At 33.2% G+C, this 8,181-nt stretch overlaps 1 non-coding gene across 1 annotated transcript; it reads right to left on the reverse strand.

Moving 5' to 3' along the window:
* Positions 1-3,779: 3,779 nt before the first annotated feature.
* LOC149414700 (U4 spliceosomal RNA) lies at positions 3,780-3,920 on the reverse strand. The gene has a single exon (XR_016303962.1). It is a non-coding gene; the product is annotated as a U4 spliceosomal RNA (small nuclear RNA).
* Positions 3,921-8,181: the final 4,261 nt, after the last annotated feature.

Genomic DNA, 8,181 nt, shown 5'->3' on the forward strand with positions numbered 1-8,181 from the left:
GCAGAACTAAAAACAATAAAATTTAAAAAGTTAATTTCATTCTTGTTAGTAATTAAAGTAATATTGCATTTAAGGGTAATCGTATCAATATGTAGAATATTATTAAAATAAGTTGTACCACTGGTTTCTGTTGTTGGCAATAGTCGAGAAAGAGTTCGCCAGTTATTAAAAGCAATAACAAAATAACCAATGTATATAATTGTATAAAGCATAGTAAGTTGTAATGGTTTTGATGCAATTACAATAACACATTTTTTACATGATAAGAAAAGTAGATTACTGGAAAGAGGTGATTGTATTAAGTTATTTGATCGATTAAAAACAATGATGGGGTACATGCTTTTGTTAAATGTCTTTGGGCTAGAAAAATCCAATAATATGTTTTTTGTAACAGAGAGTATCAAGTAATATATAGATGAATATATAATAGTATACAGGAGAATCAAGTAAAATAAAAGTATACCAAAGGATGAAAATTGATTATAAGTTATTTGGTGAGGGAGATAAAAGGTTTTTGGTTTTTTCATTGATAAGTATAACGGGCGTCCCAACGTCTTTGCGTACATATACTTGTTCCCCTCTGGTCCAGGCAAACTTAAAAATATTGTCTCGTGTAGCCTTACGTGCAAGAAACCAATGATGTTTAGCTCGAAATGTCAAGTGTTCATTGATATAAATCTGAGAGCTCTTTCCTGCCATTCCTATGATATTTGTGTTTAGTTTATCCTCCCGATTTGCAGATCGCTTGTTAAATGTTTTTATGTCATTTAAGAAGATGTCACGGTCATCGTTTGTTTTGAATCTGAGGATTATCGGCCGTTGTAAATCCTTGTTGGTTTTTTGTCCAGTACGGTAGGCTGCTTCCACATTTTTCACTTCTGTTCCGGCATTTGTAATTTTTTGGATATTGAAAACAACATTTTTTAAGTCTTCTCCGCTTATTTCCGGGATTCCTCGTATTTCTACGTTTTTCGACCTGTTTTCCCTGTCTAAATTTTCAAATTGTCCTTCTATTAGCTCTAAGCGCGCTTCAAGATCACAGTTTTTTTTTGCAAGTTTTTTGTTTATATTCTCGAGTTCGTGAACTCGAAGTAGAATATCCTCGTATTGTTTACTCATTGCTGAGATTGTGGCGAGAATTTGGGTGTTTTGGTCGAGTATTGCGTTTTGTTTTAATAGTAGTTCGTTGTCCAAAGTTGAGGCACCGCTGGCAGTGACATTGAAAGCCGGAGTGTCAGATAGGCATTTCTTGCATTTAATTTGGGCGCGTCGCTCCTTGGTGAGTCGACGGTATGAGGTCTCTGCCACTCCGCTGCAGTGCAAATGGAATATTCCCTTGCACACGGCGCAGGTAAATACGGACTCGTCGGAGAGAGTGGGTTCTGAACAGGCTTTGCAATTATTCATGTTGTGGTTATGTGGTTAGTTAGGTGGTAAAGTTGTCCTTGCGCCTGTTGGCAGGCAAAATTCGTAACACGAGTGATAAATTTTGGTTCTGATGTTTGTATTGGGAAAGTAAAGTTGAGTAGTAGTGAAGACCGCTGCCCGCAACTGAACTAAATTCACTTTTATATTGGGTTAGTAAATGATCCAATGTGCACTAAAAACTTTGATTTCTATTATTTATAAAAAAATAAATATAATTTTGATGTTTATAAACACTGTTACCATCTATTGGGCAATAGTTGAATTAAAAATATTTTCCTTCACAAGTTTGCAAGTATTGCCATCTATTGATTCGTAGGCGTAACTCAATTTATTTTATAATTTTAATGTATGTAGGTATTTACTGACATCTATTGACTAGTAGAGTAAATATGCCATATGTAGGTAGTACATCCAAATAATTTGTTAAAATCTCAGTTTTTAATTTTTTTTGTAATGAGTTCTTGAATGAGGTTCAGTACATACATAAAATTAGTTCCAGAATTTCCGCCGCACTATGATGCACAGATACACAAGTTATATAATGTTTACATTAAACTTTTGCGCTTTGTTCCACTATTTTATACGGAGCAAAATTATACTTGACGTCTGTCATTGACTTTGTTACACTGACGAATTGATGTATCTGTGTTGGCCATGTTGTTTATTTCCGTCCATGTTTATTAGTAGCACTGTGTCGTCCTTTTGTTTCACCTTAATTACTATAAAAGGCAATCTGCATCTGGGAAATTTAAATTTGAACATTCTAATTTTCATTATAAAATGAAAATTCGCTTTCGTTGTATGGATGACAGTCATTTAATAATTTAACTTCTTGGGGCCTCTTATTTAGGTAGCAAGTTTTCCGTGCTAAGACTCATTTATCAAATTAATTAGGTTATGTAAGATGAGAATCTCCGAAACCGGTTCGTTCGGAGAGAAATAAAGTTTTAAAAATTTATTTTATTTTGCTCCATTGAAATTGAAATCCTCTAGCAACCCCCCCCCCCCCATAATGGATTTGAAAAGTCGTTGTGGGAATCACATTTTTTTGCGGGAATTACTTTTTTAGAAATTCTCTAACAATCCCCCCCCCATGTAATGAGCAAGTGAAATACTAGGGAACAGGTATTTGGACTAGGTATTTATTCATACTTGTACCCAGTAACGAAAAGTACTTATAGGACCCACCTATAGTACTAATAGAACCTAGTGGTGAGTCCAAAAACGACAAACACGTTTGCACAACATGTTTGGAGTTAAAAAATGCCCAAACTGTTATTTATAATCCGCACAAACAGTTTGTCCGTTTTGTCGACTCTTCTAACTTATATCAAGAAAGCACGAGTATGAATGAAAAAGAACTATTCCAAACGAATAACATTATCTTACTCTCTCGCACTAACGTCGTAATAATATGTAGGAGTGAGATAGGTCTGTTGCAGGCGAAAAACAGTACCTGTTATTCCGGGAAAAAACACTATCTTAACGTTTCACACTTAAGGCCCATTACGGGTAAAGAGCGAGAAGGCAATCCATAACAGGTAATGGCTGTTTTCTGTAAGGCACCCTGTTTAGCTGTTTTTTCCGGGAAAAAACACTATCTTAACGTCTCACACTTAAGGCCCATTACGGGTAACGAGCGAGAAGGCAATCCATAACAGGTAATGGCTGTTTTCTGTAAGGCACCCTGTTTAGCTGTTTTTTCCGGGAAAAAACACTATCTTAACGTCTCACACTTAAGGCTCATTACGGGTAAAGAGCGAGAAGGCAATCCTTAACAGGTAAGGGCTGTTTTCTGTAAGGCACCCTGTTTAGCTGTTTTTTCCAGGAAAAAACACTATCTTAACGTTTCACACTTAACACCCATTACGGGCAAAGAGTGAGAAGGCAATCCTGTTATTTTTAAAACGGGCTGAAATTGAAATCACATAAATAAGGGGCTGTTTTCCATTCAGTTGTTTATTATTACAAAACGAGAACGAGAGTAACGAGAAAAACGAACAGACCTCACCAAACGGCTCGTATACTGAGTGTTGATAGTGTAAAGTTGTTTATTTTCTGAACGACGAATTCTTGGTTTTGTGAATATAACTTAATTATGATACCTAGCTATCTCGCCCCTATAGATAGCAGGGTTTTATTACTTTTATTGTTATGGACTATAACTTACGGTTACGCTACTAACCCATTACTAATTCACACAAATTACCTCAAAAACGGCTCGTTTTTTTTCAACAGTTTGGGCAAACAGTTGACGTTTTACAAATAACAGTTCGTTTTCGTTTTTTAAAAAGAACAAAAACGCCCACCACTAATAGAACCCACCTCAACTCTATAGCATATTCAAGGAGCCCAGTTACGGGCTATCAAAAATTGCCGTAGCGGACGGTATTTCACGTCCACATGGCGGGGTATTGGTAAAAGTTTTCAACTAGCAATAATCGCACCTCGGATAAACCTCATTGGTTACGATATCGCCACTGCGCAAAGTTAACTTGAACGTCACTTTCCAGTTACTATACATATAAGCAGGAATTATCCGAATACGAACTACGCGCGGAAGTCATTCCATCTAGCGGCGGCTTATTGAACTATATGCTTACAAGTGGTAAGGTTACTTGCTGGAACGTTTCAAAGTCACAATTCACGATAATCAACGATAATGAATGACCACATGGCATAAAATAAAATTACTATTATTTGCAGTTTTAAAGGATAATGCGTAAGATTAGTAAGATGATTGAGTGGTTCAAACTTTGGGATCCGAAAAAGACATCGCGGTTCCAATCCTTTGCCTTGCTAAGTTGTATATCGGGTGCAGATTACACATTAACTATTTTCCATAGACTAAATACAACTAGACAAGCCGTGTCACCATTGAAAAATAACCTCAACACAATTTTGGTTTGGTTCACGTGCACATTTATGAAAAGGCGCACGCATTGTGTCGCAATGCGAAATGGGCACTGTGCATTGCGTTTTACCTTTTGTTGGTCTAGAGTTAGGCTATTTTACTTCTCAGCTATGCTGGGCAAGTTCATTTTTTCAATCACAAAAATAACCCAGTTCCAAATATTTTAGATTGTACCTATCGCGGACTTTATTTTAGAAAATGTAATCAGCTATCTGAATAAAAAAAATATAAGTACCTTACCGATAGATTGAAGGCAACGCATTAACAAATATCAGAAATTAATAGAATTTCACAAACGACAAGTAAATTTTCTGTCGTCATCTTTCAAACTAGTCACAATCATGACGTCATGCACTGTGTTATACGCTTTTAACGAATACATATAAACAATAGTACATGGCACGAGCTTGCCACAATACATGATAATTATTGATGTGTTGGTTAAAATCACGCGTTTTTACTTGATTGGCGCAAAAAATTTTAGAAGTATTGGTTATTTTTTTGTCTTGTCTCTATTCAGGGTTGTATTAAGTGCACAATTATTTGCGTGTTAAATTATACGAAAAAATCGCGTCGTTGAGTAATTTATTTTGTGTTTACTATTTTAATTACATTTTTCTTTTCATTGAAAAAATATATATTACAAAGTATTTATTTATATATATTACACTTACCTTTTTTATTATAACTATTTATTTATTTACGCCCTAATGGGCTTTTACAAAAGTAGTTAACGAGTAATACAGTTGTGTTACATAGTTAACAATAAATTATGATTTTTGATTAAATTAAGGCAAATTCAAATTAATAGTGTGGATTACGGAAAGCTTAATATGTATTAAGGAACATATACATATAAAAACAAAAGTGTATTCACTACGGAGTTGTGAATTCATACATCTCAGTAAAATGATTAAAAAGATTTCGTTTTATAACTAATATCTACGGAATCTTTTAGCATGTCTACAATATTCCCAAATTTATTGCCAAAATGATGTAGTCTATTTATAGGTGTATGAGCTTCATAGTTGGTTTTAAAATTGTCACAGAAAAATGTAGCACTTTGCCTCGTATTTCTAGTCGGTACGTAAAATTTTATTTTGGCGAGTTATTATTATTTTTTTATTTTATTTTATTTATTTTTTTTTTTTTTTTTTTTTTTTTTTTTTTTTTATTTTTTTTTTTTTTTTTTCAGGGTTGTAAATGGAATTATTAATAATTATATTTAAAAGTACAAGGTCAGAGATGATCCGCCTATCTGATAATGTTATTAAGTTAAGTTGTTTCATCAAAAGAACATAGTTAATATTTTGAATTGGAATATTCAGTTTAAAGTTAATAAATCTTAGAAATTTGTGCTGTACCCTTTCAATATTGTCAGAATGCGTTTTATACAATGGGGACCAAATAGGCGAATTATACTCTACCTGGCTTCTTACTAAAGAAGTGTACAATGTTTTCAAACATTCAAGTGACTTGAAATCACTCGCCGTTCTGCATATGAAACCAAGCATTTTTATAGCTCTCTTTGTTATATCATTTACATGCAGAGTGAATGTTAACTTTTCATCAAATATAACACCTAAGTCCCTGATCTGAGCGACTGATGTCAATAGTACATTATTTAAAAAGTTTTCATAAGTAACATGACTTTGGATTTTACGAAAACGAATAACTTGGCACTTTTGAATATTAAGAAATAATTAGTTGATCACACACCAATGATACAATTTATCCAAATTAGATTGTAAAATATGGCAATCCTCTATACTACGTATCATTCTATATATTTTCAAATCATCAGCGAAGAGCAGAACTTGTACATCTTTAAATACACTAACAATGTCATTTATAAACAATAAAAACAGAATTGGTCCATCATCTATTGCTGTAGAGGTGATGAAGGTGGTGGAAGATATGTTACATGAAAAGGAACGTTCATGTAGGCTTAAAATATTACGTACAGGAATAAATATTTTCTATATACATTCCGATAATTATTCTTAAAATGTCTTATTTTCGCTTAGGTTTCCCCCCAAACCGAGAAAAAATTTAGAAATGGATATAAGCAATCTGGATTCAATTTTGTGAAAATAAATAGGTAATATTTATTAAATATAACATTCGAAAAACTTCCCTAATTCCTCGTATATGTGCACAATCTAATACAAAATTTTACAGCATTGACATTTTTGGTAAAAACCTAAAGAGATATCGAGATGAAGTAATGCGTACGATCGATTATTAATATGAGAGTATGGAATGTATCGGAAGCATCTCCTATCCTCTTCCTCTCCCCTTCCTTTAACACCAAATTAATTACAAGATATTAAAACTTCATTTCTAATGAACTTTAACATAAGAAACTTCTGTGGCTTGAGTTCAGTTAACTTGTATATTTATATCTATCATTGTATATTATATAAAAGCTGTTTGTTTCTTACAAAATAAGTAAATAAATATTTACAAATACGGAAAAAGAGTGTTTGCTAATTTATTTTTAAAAAGCGGATTGCAGGCCTTGAACGAACGAATGAGCAGGTTTCTGGTTGAACTTTTAGTAAATTTTGAATACATTCATTATCACGATGTCGGAACAGAGTTTTACTAATTTATTTAAAAAAGGGATTGCAGGCCCTTAACGAATGAATAAAGAGGTTTCCTGTTAAATTGTCAGTAAATTTCGAATACATTTATTATCACGATATCGGAACACGTTGACCGTACCATCATCAGGAAGCCATTTGTGCTCAAATCATTTTCATCCCAAACGTTTAGACTGCATTTTCCTTCAGGTCCTTTATAATCTTTGAGCATTCTGTGTGGAGGAGAGAATGTAATATACCCACAAATTGGGTATCGTTGCTTAATCTGAGAAAGGTTATTTTAATTACTGGTTGTTATTGTCTAGCTTTGATTAAGCACCATCTATATATTTCACAAAAATGGTACTACAAAAATAAACCGAATAGGCATTTCTCTGAAATCGTATGACATTACAGCAGTTAATATATGAAATAAATGTCGGTCCGATCGGCATGCATTTGGCAAGGTTTTTGGCGCGGTTCACTCCAATCCTTTGGAAGGAAGGTACAATCATATTTTTTTCCGTAGATATGTAAAGTTGTGCCTATATTAAAAAAGGAGACAAACACAATGTAAAAATGTAAAAGCTTATTTAATGGACATAAATAAATTGATATTATTACCATGTAACCCCCACCCTCCCTTGTCCCACCCCACCACACCCTCTCTGAAGCTCTGTCCTCGTCTAATATAATTTCTATCGCTTTATTTTGATATTTTATTTTATACATTATTAATAAGTACCTAGACTAGTTTTTTATAATGCTGTCTTATAAACCTAACGAAGCGGTTAAAAACAAAATAACTTTTCATTTGATTAAAGTGTCAAGCCACTTATTTAAATATTTATTTAAATAATTTTGTAAATTCATAAAACTTCTACTCAATAGTAAATATGTGTACGTTTCCCGTTTTGGTTCAATATGTAGTGTACAGAATTCAAAACTTAAAATGTGAAAATAAAAATCATTTTGTGTTATTTATTAGTCCTTTACCTGATTCAGACCTGGTTAAGCAAAAAATGTTATTTTTGTGACGGTTTTGTATTAAAATTACAACAACTCGGTAACAAAATAAACGCTGTTCCTTGGTTTCGCTTAACAGAGTTGGGTTGTTAAGTTCATCTCCGTATTTGTGACGTACGCTATGTGGTGTCATTTTTAAAATGGATTTAACTAGACAAGGCTAATCTAGTATAAATACATCAATGCTATTTTCCCTTCATTTGTATTTTTGAAACGTAATTTTGAAAA

This window comes from Hesperophylax consimilis, chromosome 19 (assembly GCF_061612785.1).
Source record: "Hesperophylax consimilis isolate HC1 chromosome 19, BYU_Hcon_1.0, whole genome shotgun sequence".
Classification (NCBI taxonomy): Eukaryota; Metazoa; Arthropoda; class Insecta; order Trichoptera; family Limnephilidae; genus Hesperophylax; species Hesperophylax consimilis.